Below are 13,029 nucleotides of genomic sequence, written 5' to 3' on the forward strand. Positions count from 1 at the left end.
ACAACTCCACAAGTCTCAAACCAAGCAAGCTAGTGGTGACAGTGGTAAGGAACAAACTTTACCAAATTATGAAAATGATGTAAATAACAGGCTTGTTGGCCACAACCATCTCTCCTCTGGCCGAACTTCTTGTGCAGAGATTCAGTCTAGGTGCTGGTGGTCTGAGTAGGTCACCGACCGGCTTTCAGGTGAGCCCACTGGATCAATGCAGAGACTCATCTGTCATTGGGGTCTATCAGGAAGGAGCCTCACATTCTCCATTCATTCATGACCACTGCATCATGTTCTCAGGAAATGGACCGGGTCCAGGATAATGGAGACCCAGGGACAAGGACAAACAGATAAACTTAAGCATAGATGCCGTTGAAATTATAATATCTTTTAGGAAGTGTTCTTGGCTCTGGTTGCCCTAAATAATGCAGCCTAAGTATCCTTTTAAAGATTTGGATTTCATAAGTCATCCAGTTGTGTTTTATTTGTATGCTAATACAAAAGGATCTGTCTTTAATCTAGTTTTAAACTGACAGAGTGTCTACCTCCTGAACTGTGCTATGAAGGCTGTTCCAGAGGTTAGGTGCCAAATATTTGAAAGATCTACTGCCTACAATTAATTTTAATATTTTAGGAATAATCAATTGTCCAGAATTAATTGAGCACAGTGGATGTGAGGGGCTGTAATACACCAGGAGCTTGCTCACATACTAGAGAGCTAAGCCATTCAGAGATTTGCATGTAGTCAATAAAATTTCATGATCATATTTCTTTGTTCTGGAAACGCAGTGGTACAGTAGGTAGTGCTGTCGCCTCACAGCAAGAAGGTCACTGGTTTGAGCCTCGGCTGGGTCAGTTGACATTTCTGTGGGGAGTTTGCATGTTTTTCCTGTGCTCGCGTGGGTTTCCTCCAAAAAACATGCAGTACAGGTGAATTGGGTAAGCTAAAAATTGTCCCTATTGTATGTGTGTGAATGATTGTGCAAGAGTGTTTCCCAGTGGTGTGTTGCTTTTGGAAATGCATCCGCTGCCTAAAACATATGCCGAATATGTTTATATTGTTTATATTGCACACTGAAATATACAACTGTTACTTTATACACTGTTACTTTAAATTAATTATGTTTTATCCATATTCCAAGCAGACTCTATGCTTTACAATGATATCCTATTCAAATTTATAATTTGGAAGGTTTTGAAGATATGCTAATTTGAATCATGGTTGTCTACCCTGTTTTTTCCACTTGGACTCCAACGAGGGGGAGCTTGAGCTTCAGCTCCTCCTCCTATAAGCTGTTTTAATGAGTACACCTACCTCGCTCCTAACCACAAACCTCTGTGAAATCACTTGTAGAAGAAGTGCAGCAAGGAGGAGCTGGAACTCAAGCAGAGTAAGAATTCATAAGGGAGACACTAACATTTAAATTTTGGTTTAAAATTAATCTCATAGTTGGTGAGAGAGGCCATAGACAGACGTACGTTATCTTGTAAACAAAATCTTTATCAAATGACAGACAAGATGTCTCTCCTTTTTAAGTTTACAAACAGCTTGTGTTTTGACTAACTAGTCATATCGATTCATGCTGTTTCTGCACACTGCCTTAGAGCATTTTTATTTAATGCTTGAATCTCATCCACACTATATACTTTTTGTGAAGCAATCTGCTAGCTTGTTTACACAAAGCAGTTCTGTGTCTGACAGAAATGCAAAAGTGCACATGCCTGTTAGTTTGAACTGAGGCTTCCCTTTGATAAATGATCAACATTTATCACTGTTTGTGTACATTTCTAAACTTTTTTGTTGGTTTTATACAATGTTTAACACCATATTTGGAGAGCAGAGATATTAACATTTCAAGGCATACCCACACTGCAAATTTCAGATAGTTGATTTAACTACCTTATGCCTAGTTCAGACTGCGTGATTTTAACCCCGATTTTGGCTCGCCTACAGGTTTTGAGAAATCCCCGACAAATGCCTGAAATCACAGGCAAATTGCTGCTCGTGCATGTGAGTGACAATCACACAGTCTGAACTTTCAAAGACGCGATCTGAGAGAATCGCCGATGAGTCGCCGATGCCTGCGAGATATTTGGCATGCTAAATATCTGGAGCTGTCGGCGATTCAAATCATACCGTGTGAATTGAGTTTTGACTGAAAATAACATCGGCGATCGCCTACAGCCAATGAGAGAGCAGCTTTCACTTGTGTGTGCGTGTGTGTATAACTGCTGGAGGCTAGCGGGAGGCTGGGGGAGAAGTTAAAAGCGATCTTTTTTGGTTTATTTGGACCCACGAAATGGAGGAAAAACTAGTGCAGGTTTGACAAGACTCAGGAGCAACCGTGTCTGTTTGACGTTTCATACATAAAGAAATTAGTTTATTATCAACGTTAAGGAGAAATGGCTAATTCCCTTTAAACCTAGGTGAGCAAATATGGACATTTTCTACCCCATTAAAGGCTTCTTTCTCATTATGTAGTTAATAACAAAAGACATACTACGTGTTTTTGGCTGTGAGACGTAGTTTGGACGAACTTGTCGGCGATTCTTCCTATAGTAAAGTCATGCAATGTGAAGGTCCTTGTCACAGATCAATCTTGCAGTGTAAACAAAGCAACAACGAAACGCTAGCCCAGATAGTCATGCAGTGTGAAAACATCTGTGACACGACTACTTTGAAAATCATGCAGTCTGAACTTGGCTTTAGAGTTAAAAATAACACTCCTTCGGAGTTTATATGGGAACCACTATAAGTGTTATAAATAACACTTTTGAAAGTATTAACATTATCAACACCAAGAGAGTGTTAATTAACAAACTCTTATAGTGTGAAATATCTGTTAAATTTACAAAAAAAATATCAGCAGCTGTGGTTGCCAGAATTTTTATAGAACTGTATAATTAACAAAAAATAACCATATTTCATGAACTGATACAATGTTTAATTTACAAAATCATAGCTTAGTGCACAAAATGTAAAGTCATTAGATGCAATAATGTGTTTATGTGTGATTGCAATTAGCAAACAGATTTTGACTGCATTAATAACTACACAGTTACCTTTAAACAAAAGATGCGCATAATATCAATTACTCTCAGTTTATCTTGGATTTGAACACAGACGCTACTATCCTCCATAATGGTGACACGAAAACCGTTTTGCTGTTTTTTTTTTTCTTTTTAGATTTTACGGAAAAATAACGGCAGCTGTGGTTGCCAGTAATCTGCTGTTTTTAACATTCATAAATTCAGTTTACAGAATATTTTTGTTAAAAACACATTCCACAGTCTGTATTTTTTATCGAACTTAGAGTATAGCAAAAGTGATGTGAGGAGTTAAGAAAAGCAATGTTAATTTTCAGTCAAATTTATTATGCATTTAAATACCTTTACTCAATGATCTATGAAGCTACAAAACTTTGTGAGATTATTTTTAAATGTTTGTTTTTAGTCTAATTATTGGCCTGTATCTTAAAATAGAATGGTGCGACCTCTGACTCCTCTCACCAGATCGTGTCACATATTATACCAACAGCTCCACCTTTTCTTTTTTGACAAGGCTTGTGTTAATAACAATATCTTTCACATGAATACTCGTTTAGGATCCTGCAATCATCCGGTTTTAGCCAGGTTTTTGTTAGATAGAGTGCGTCTAGCTTTAGATTTAGCTAGATTCTAGCTTTATCAAATCATTAATAAATAAAGTTGTATGATCTATGTTCATTGATCCAAATTTATATTTTGATTACTTTTATTTTTTATTTGATGAACATGAATTAGATTTACCTTTGAAAGAGTTTGAGTGATCTTTATATTTAGAGGTTCGGAGAAGAAACATGTGCTGTGGTTTAGGTGGAGGCTAGCAGACGGTCAGTTAAGCAAGTCTGCCTGCTCCCTGACCTCGACCCTAGTTAGTCAAGTGGGAACACTAAGACTATAAGCCAGATTACTAGAGAGGAGGGCAGACCCAGCCCAGGTGGGAGGAAGACCATCTCTCTTCAGTAGGTCAGGTCTATGCCAGAAACTTGGCAAATTGTCAACAAAATCTTTGTTTTTCAGTGGGCACCCCTTAGACATCCAGCCATTGAGTAATGAGAGTCAACTGTGGAACTCGTCACCATGATAAGTGGGCAGGGCAGAGTGTGAATTATAACATTCTGAATGATATTATTAATTAACAAGATTAATGCACCAAAATGTCAAAAAGAAGAAAAAGAAAACACTAGCATGCAGTGCAGACTTCATTACTAATTTTTCCTCACTCTCCTGATTCTGATTTGGGGTTGTGTAATTTACTTGTAATAAATAATTAGTTTGTGAAGAAATTATTAAATTGGGTCTGCATTTCTGCATTTAGCCCATCCAATTGCACTCTCTGTAGAAAAACACACACACACACACACACCCACACACACACACACACACACACAGAGAAAGAGAGAGAGTAAGGGAGAGAGAGAGAGAGAGAGACAGAGACAGAGACAGAGAGAGAGAGAACATAACCACCCTTGCTGGTGCTGGAACTTGATCATACAACCTTTTAAGCACAAGTCTGACTTTCTAATCCTTTTAGTGTTATTTCTTCTAGTGTCATACTTCATTTGTTTTGGTAATGTACTCTTAGTTAACTAGCAGTGCAATTGGCAATAGGGAAAGTTTGTTATTAAAGCTAAAACATGACATTTGTAGATGCCAGTTTATTTAAATGTAATTGAAAAAAATCTAACTACCCAAATTATAAAATATATAGGATTTAAATTATAATTAATAATACATTATTAAGAATCTAATTTTGAAAGTAAAAAGATACTATGAAAGTAAAAAGATATATAATGAGTGGCGGGGTTTAAACCAAAGGTTACACCAAAAAATGGACGGCCTTGGATCTGAAGTCATCAATCAAATTTTGACAGTAGCAAGAATGTTTTCTTTCTGCCATGAACCACAGTTTCAGCTAAAATAATATTTTTTAATGTTCTACTGAAAAAAAAAGTGACTGAGTAATAAGATGTCTGACCATATTTTCACTTTTGCATGAACTGTCTCTTTAATGATAAAATTATACAATTGGGCACTAGATTTCAGGTTCAATCAAAAGTGGAACAGATGTGAACTATAATGATTTGTGTTAGAAATGTACATGAACACCTTTTAGTGCCTACAGGTAAATTGCCTTGCAATGTTCACAGTTTAATCTGTTAAGTGTTTATACATAACTAAATATGTGCGTGACATTTTTTGTCTGTAATTGTTGTCAGGCTCATCCTAGTCTTTCTCATAATGTGTAAACTGGTTTGTAATTCACATCATTGAATGCACATTGTCATGAGCTAATAACACCCTTTACACGAAGATCATAGCTCTCATGCTGGGGTGCATTTCTGAAAACATTTGTCAGACAACAAAGGTCGCAAGTTCCATCGTTACAAACATAGTTTGTTGATATGTCCTTTTCCAAATCCATAGCTCCAAGGAACATTCACAAACTGTGTCCGTTTTACGATCTTTAATTGACAATTGCACTTTCTTCATAGTGCAATTTAAAAACATATATGCCATTTTGAACACAGCCGTGACTCATGACTGAAGCTAGGTGACCTATGATTTAAAAGTGTAATCTATGTTATGTCTCCAAAGCTTGTGAAAACATAAATATATAGGATACATTCATGCAGGGGCGTTGCTAGGGTCAAAAGGGATAAGGGGCTTAGCCCCAAAGACCCCCCCCCCCCAATAAAAAAATAATAATGTTCTAATTCACCCCGCTAAAATACCACTACTTTCAAAAGGTAATCTACTTTTATAATAGATTTATAAATGTTTTAATAATAAATAGGGCTTTTGAGTTGACTTTTAGCAATAAATTTTGAAGCTTTGTGACTTGTAACACCAAAAAGGAAAAATAAAAACATTAATTAATTATCCCACTTCTCATTTACTAGTCTGTTGTGAGCCATATCATACCTCTTGAGCCTCCTATCTCCTCTCCTGATTTGCAGTTTCTGTTTGTTTTTTGAAAATGTAATTGTCTGCATGTCTTCAAATCTAAAAAATATGATTAATTTTATATTGTGAGTTGTTATCCAATGTGATACAAAGCTACAAACAAATTAACTAAGGTGTAGTGTTGTCAAGATACTGGAATTTCTAAATTCAATACCTTGCAAAATATTGATATTCAATAGGCTACTATTTTTGACATAGTAAAATTTTTTTATCAAAAATAGTAAAAAAAATAAAAATAAAGATTTATATGCTAGAAATATGTTTACTTCAAATTTCTTTTGAGGGAGATTTTTTTCAGTTTTCCTCAAAATAAGGTAATGTGGGCATTGTAGCACTTTAAATGCAAGTAATGCCTGTTTTATTCATTCATTGAGCAGAATTTCCAGATATGCCTCACAAAAGTAGTAGAACAGTCCAGGAAATCCTTAATATGGATGAAGGCATCCAGCTATTGCTGTAGTTGAATGAACATAAGATCTGAATAAACATAAAAAGGCTTTAACTAATCATTTACATGACTGCGATAATGAATGTTTATACAGTTGAAGTCAGAATTATTATTCCCCTTTGAATTTTATTTTCTTTTTTAAATATTTCCCAAATTATGTTTAACAGAGCAAGGAAATTTCCACAGTGTGTCTGAAAATATTTTTTCTTTTGAAGAAATTCTTATTCTTTTTATTTCACCCTTTTAGGGTCAAAATTATTAGCCCCTTTAAGCAAATTTTTTTTCTGATAATCTACAGAACAAACCATCGTAATACAATAACTTGCCTAATTACCCTAACCTACCTTTAAAGCCTTTAAATGTCACTTTAAGCTGTATAGAAGTGTCTTGAAAAATGTCTAGGCATATATTATTTACTGTCATCATGGCAAAGATAAAACAAATCGGTTATTAGAGATGAGCTATTTTATTTTTAGAAATGTGCTGAAAAAATCTGCTCTCTGTTAAACAGAAATTAGGGGAAAAAATTAACAGGGGGCTAATAATTTAACTGGGGCTAATCAGACTACAACTGTATGTCTTCTTCCAGCCATCTCAGGTATTTTCATAAGAAAGTCGATTTATAATCCCCTGCTAATTGACATAGCATGTTAAAGTAGAATGTAGCTATACAATATGCTAGATGCATGAACTCACTGTGATTTAACTTTAATCATATCTAGATAAATATGCCTAGATATCTATATCATATCTAGAAAGCTAGAACAATTTACGTTTTTCTGTCTAATTTGCATGTATGCATTGATATGATGCAAATTTTATCGATTACAGTTATTTTATTTCACCAAAACTACACATATTTTATACTGTGGAAACAAATGTTAAGATTCACTTCACTAGTAGTTAGAACTATTCAGTTTCGCAAAAGAGTTGTATTATTACCTCATCAACTTCAGCTCTTCAAAATAATGAATAAATGAAGTGCAGTGGCGGAATTTTTTAAACATCATGTGACAACAGTGCCACTTCCACCTGCCGGTAGATACAGGTACTGCTGAACAGCTGACCCGACACAAACACTGCGTGAGGTGGAATGTGCGTGATGTACGCCGTAATTTTCAGTACTTTGATAACAAATTAAATGTTATACACCATTATATATACTTATATATTATTTATTATATATACTTATATTTTTATTTAAGTGCAACATATTGCAAAAGATCAGGGGCTTTTGACAATACATCAGGGGCTTAAGCCCCCAAAGCCCCCCCCTCGCAACGCCACTGCATTCATGAAATTAAATAGTAAGCTATTTGTGTTGATTGATAAGTTGTTCAACATTTCTTCAAAATGCCACCTGAAATTGATAGGCCACACTTCTGAGTTAGTAACCACCTCAACAATAAATTTATGTCTAAATAATTTTATATGTTTTTTTTTATAAAAAAAAAACTGTTCTATTGTCCCCATTTTTCATACACACACACACACACACACACACACACACACACACACACACATATATATATATATATATATATATATATATATATATATATATATATATATATATATATATATATATATATATATATTATAGCTGTGCATATATTCATGTTTTTTTTTCATCTAGATTAATCTCGGAATTAAATTTAGATCAATCTAGATTAAAATGGCTTATTTGAATTCTGCCGAAGGCATTCAGATTATGTGTGCTACTCAAATAATAAGTATTTGAGAACAGGTTTCTAAAGCCAGGTGGCGCATTAGACCAGGTGCTTATCTCCTGTTTCCAAAATGCATCACAAACTGCTTGAGAAACTGTGTAAGCTGTATCCTAAACGATACACTGTTAAAAATTGTCCCGTTAAAAAGCGGTAAAATACTGGCAGCTGCAGTTGCCAGCAATGTACTGTTATTTTACAGTATGTTGCTGTAAAAATACATGGACTACATTGATATACACAATACTCAAGTGAACTCATTTTGTTCACTGAAAGCAACTGCCTCAAATTGGCCAACTGCTGAATGAGTTTATGAAGTATTGTGCTATATATGCTTAGAAGCACACTCATAATGATAACTTGTTTTAGTTAATTAGAAAAGTTTTATTTAACCCTAATGTCTTATATTTCTCAGTAGCACACATACATGTAAATCTGGAATTATCAGAGAGATTCAGACTGCATCAGCAACTAAACAGCTGCTGTCTTTAAATAAAGACACAATATAATAGAATACAGAATAACATCAGCAGTTCATTGTTCATCTTTAACTCATACACTGGCTCTACTCTCCTCCACAACGTTGACACACATAAAAAAATTGCTTCAAGTTTAACAGTAAAATACTGTTTTTTCCTTTATTTAACGGCAAACTACTGGCAGCTGTGGTTGCCAGCAATCTACTGTTTTTTTACAGTCTATTTCCGTAGTTTAAATTAACAGTATATTCCTGTTAAAATACATTTTTACACTGTGTTTTTACTCTCACACCTTTAACCCTTTAAACCCGAGAGCATATACTTCAGTTTTAATTAAAGTGTCCACACTACTGAGTGTTCAAGAAACGTAGCAAAGCTGAAGTAAATTAATTAATTAACTGACTAAATAAATGATAATTGAGGATTAGCAGTGAACAAACGAAGAAATACTGAAGGGAAAAAACAAGAACAGAACATACAAAACTACAACTTTAGTCACAGCTTTATAATGAAATAACCTGAAGGTCAACAAATGATTAAATCATTTAAATGATCAGTGGATGATTAAACAACTCCACAAACATCATCACCAGCTACACTTATTACTTAATACATTTATTTTTGTATAACATCTACTAAAGTTCTTCTTGAGAAAAAAAAAAAGTTAAAGTTTTATGTCACCATCATGGAGAACAGATTTTGCTTTAGCTGGGCTCTTAGCCTTGACATTTTTATCATTTACATATTTTGGCTGTTGCAATTATTAACAACTTTATTTAACAAGCTATTTATATGTGGCAAGCCAGCCAAAAATCTAAATAAGATCTGGTGATGTTTATGTTGCTATTAAATGGCAGAATCTGTTCTAATATAATATAATTTACTGCTCCTATTCAATGTTTAATCTATTGTTTAACATTATATGTCTGTCTGTGGCACTGATTTCTGGAAGTTTTTAAGAATATCTTGGACAAAAACACTGCTCTATGGTGGAAGTTGCACTCAAACAGACATCAATAATCAGCGTATGAACCTCAATAATGGTGACAACTAACAAAATTATCAGTTTAACTCACAAACAGACAACTGATAGTCTAAACATAAACAACAGCAGAATCAAACACAAATAAAGAAAACTGTGAGACCATTATACAACAATTATTCATGCCGCAATGCATGCTGGGATATTTGTACTGTGCCACAACCAGCATGCATTGCAGTATGAAACATTTGAAATGTTACCATTGATGAGGTACAAGGTCTGATTCATGAGGTCTGAGTGTGTCTTTGGCATAACTGAACTGTTTTGTTATTTTTAACTGTAAATTAATTAGGTATCTTTTCTGTTTCCACTTATTAATTAAATTAACTTCTGTAACTAAGCATAAAAATTCTTGCATGAGGTTCTTCTTCCAGACCGATACTAAAACATTTATCAGAACAAATTTCAGACAACTAGATTTATCTATCTATTGACTTTCCCACTTTATTATTATAATACAAGCATTTTGTAAACCCTGTATTACAACAGTTGGAAAGTCTAATTAAATGAGTTCAAGGGTGAAGAGCCCAACTAAATCTGTTTGAGGATTTGTTTAATGATCCTCTGCTGAGACTGAAAGTGTTTTATTTTACTTGATTTTGTTTAATGTTGTAACTCAAGTCACTGTTTCTTGCTTCTTTCCTTCAGTAATTCTGATTATTAAGAGCAGGTGTTCATCATTGTCTGAATTCACTCATTAGTGTTTATTCACTCTGCCAGGTGAACTATATTGGTGAACTAGTTGATGGAAAAGTCAACAAGGGCACAAAATGTGATTTCAAACACAGACCTCAAAACATCGAATCTGAACTCTGTTAGCTCACAGTTTTCTGCAGTTGGTGACTTTCTCGAAAACAAAAAGTTACCCAGAATGCACTGTTTTTAACAGAATATTACTGTTTTATAGAAAAAAACATTATTTTACCTTACAATCTGACCGTTTTTTAACAGCATTTTTTTACAGTGTACATTGTACTATGGTATTTCAGCGGTTCAGTTAAGTACTTGTTTGAGAAATGCACCCCAGTATGATTTAAGAAACCATTAAGCATTTAATCTTAGTATTAAGATACCAAGTACATATTACAAAAAAAAAAAAACCAAAACATAGATTTATATAGCACAGAAACAAATCAAAACACAGGTTCATTGGTTAAGAAGCACATTGATTAGAGTTAATGAAATACTTAAGGGGTGTTATGGTACACTAAAATAGTTATTAGCCCTACAGTGAAAATGTTTTATTTAAAAAAATATTTTTCAGGTACAGTTTCACACAGAGAGCGACGCAGTGGCGCAGTAGGTTGTGCTGTCGCCTCACAGCACGAAGGTCGCTGGTTCAAGCCTCGGCTGGGTCAGTTGCCGTTTCTGTGTAGAGTTTGCATGTCCTGTGTAGAGTTTGCACCAATTTACCCCATAGTGCAAAGACATGCGGTAAAGGTGAATTGGGTAGGCTAAATTGTCCATAGTGTATGAGTGTGTGTGGAGGTTTCCCAGAGATGGGTTACGGCTGGAAGGGCATCCGCTGCGTAAAAACATGTTGGATAAGTTGGCGGTTCATTTTGCTGTGGCTACCCCAGATTAATAAAGGGACTAAGCCGAAAAGAAAAAGAAAGAATGAATGAATGAATGAATGAGTTTTACACAGAAATATTTTTTTTCAGGGTTTCCTATATTTATTCTAGAGAAACTCTTATTTCTTTTTGTTTAACTTGAATAATAATAATAATAATAATAATAATAATAATAGTTAATAATTTTAAAGTTAATAGTTAATAAAGTGCTTAGGTCGATTTTTTTTCTCTTACAGACTAGAGTAAAAACTATTTTAACATTCCAGTGACTTGCTGAGGTAACCAATTTTTGCCCAGTTTATTTAAATTGCTTTCAAAAAGCTTTAAATTGCACTTTAAAGTGACCTTGCAAAATAACTAATAAAATATTATTTTATGACTAAATAAATTAATGATAAAAATAAGTTATTAGAGTTAGTTATTAAAAATATTGTTTTAAAATGTGCTAAAAAAATTGTTGGAAAAAAAATATTTCTGTTGTAAAACGAAATAAAATTTCACATGTGTCAAATGTGTTATTTCACATGTGCTGGATAAGTTGGCGGTTCATTCCGCTATGGCGACCCCGGATTAATAAAGGGTTTAAGCCAGGGGTGTCAAACGTTTGGCCCGCGGCCCGGATCAGGCCTGCAAACAGGTTTAATGCAGCCCACAACATGATTCTGTGAAATATAAAATTGAGCTGCAATTTTTCAATAAAAAGAAGCTGCTTTTCCAATTGTGACCACTGGATGGCGCAACTGCAAATGGTTAATTTCATGCGATAAAGCAGGGATTCTTAATCGGTGAGCCTCAGGCAGCGATCCTGCAGGTGGGCCATGAGAAGTAATGCTCTTTCTCCTCTTCTGTGATGGATTTCTTTAAACTCAAAAAAAAAAAAAAAAGCGTCATGATCGCATCTGCAACTAGTAGGCAACAGTCTGTTCATTTACACACTACGTGTAAAGTGGAAGTGAATGTCTCTCTTTGTGTATTTTTTTATGAACTATTCATTATATCTGCATAGTTGTCCAAATTAATGTCCTGTGAGTGTTTTATAACGGACGCGTGCCCATACAGTAGGATCTAGCGAGGCTCAATGGTGTTTCTGGTGTTCAATGGTGGCCTATGAGCTTCAGACAAGCTCTGGCAGAGCTGTTCACTGTTCCTGTCAGCGATCTCCCAATAATATCCAGCTGCAAACTCAACCGCCATTAGATCGACGCATTTCAACAGATTTAGTGTGTTTTACTGTATTTTACATTTGTCTGTATATTTCTGAAGTAGATATTTAGTAGTAAAAATTCAATCAGTTAATTTTAAAGCAGAAGCTGGAATTTTGCAATCTCCCTATTGACCTGTGGTTCTCTTTGTGTGTGTGTGTGTGTGTATATATATATATATATATATATATATATATATATATATATATATATATATATATATATATATATATATATATATATATATATATATATATATATAGTTTTAATATAAAATATATATTATTTTGTTTGAATTTTTGTATAATTAAATTTAAATAAAATTATTTTTTATAAAATGTTAATAGAAAATAATAGAAGGCACAACAAATTTATTGTATATATATATATATATATATATATATATATATATATATATATATATATATATATATATATATATATATATATATATATAACAAATAAAGTTCCGGTCCACTTGGAAATAGATTTTTCTCCATGAGCTAAAATGAGTTTGACACCCCTGGTCTAAGCCGAAAAGAAAATGAATGAATAAA

General features: G+C 34.0%; 1 long non-coding RNA gene across 1 annotated transcript in view; it reads right to left on the minus strand.

The window, feature by feature from the left end:
• The window catches only part of LOC147846047 (uncharacterized), a 169,108-nt gene extending 158,443 nt beyond the window's left edge, over nucleotides 1-10,665 (minus strand). The window contains exon 1 of the long non-coding RNA XR_015481275.1: nucleotides 8,295-10,665. This is a non-coding gene — a long non-coding RNA (uncharacterized LOC147846047). The remainder of the gene's footprint in view (nucleotides 1-8,294) is intronic.
• Between the last annotated feature and the right edge of the window lie 2,364 nt (nucleotides 10,666-13,029).

The sequence above is a fragment of the Danio rerio genome, chromosome 3 (assembly GCF_052040795.2).
Source record: "Danio rerio strain M-AB ecotype USA chromosome 3, GRCz13ab, whole genome shotgun sequence".
In the NCBI taxonomy this organism is placed as follows: domain Eukaryota; kingdom Metazoa; phylum Chordata; class Actinopteri; order Cypriniformes; family Danionidae; genus Danio; species Danio rerio.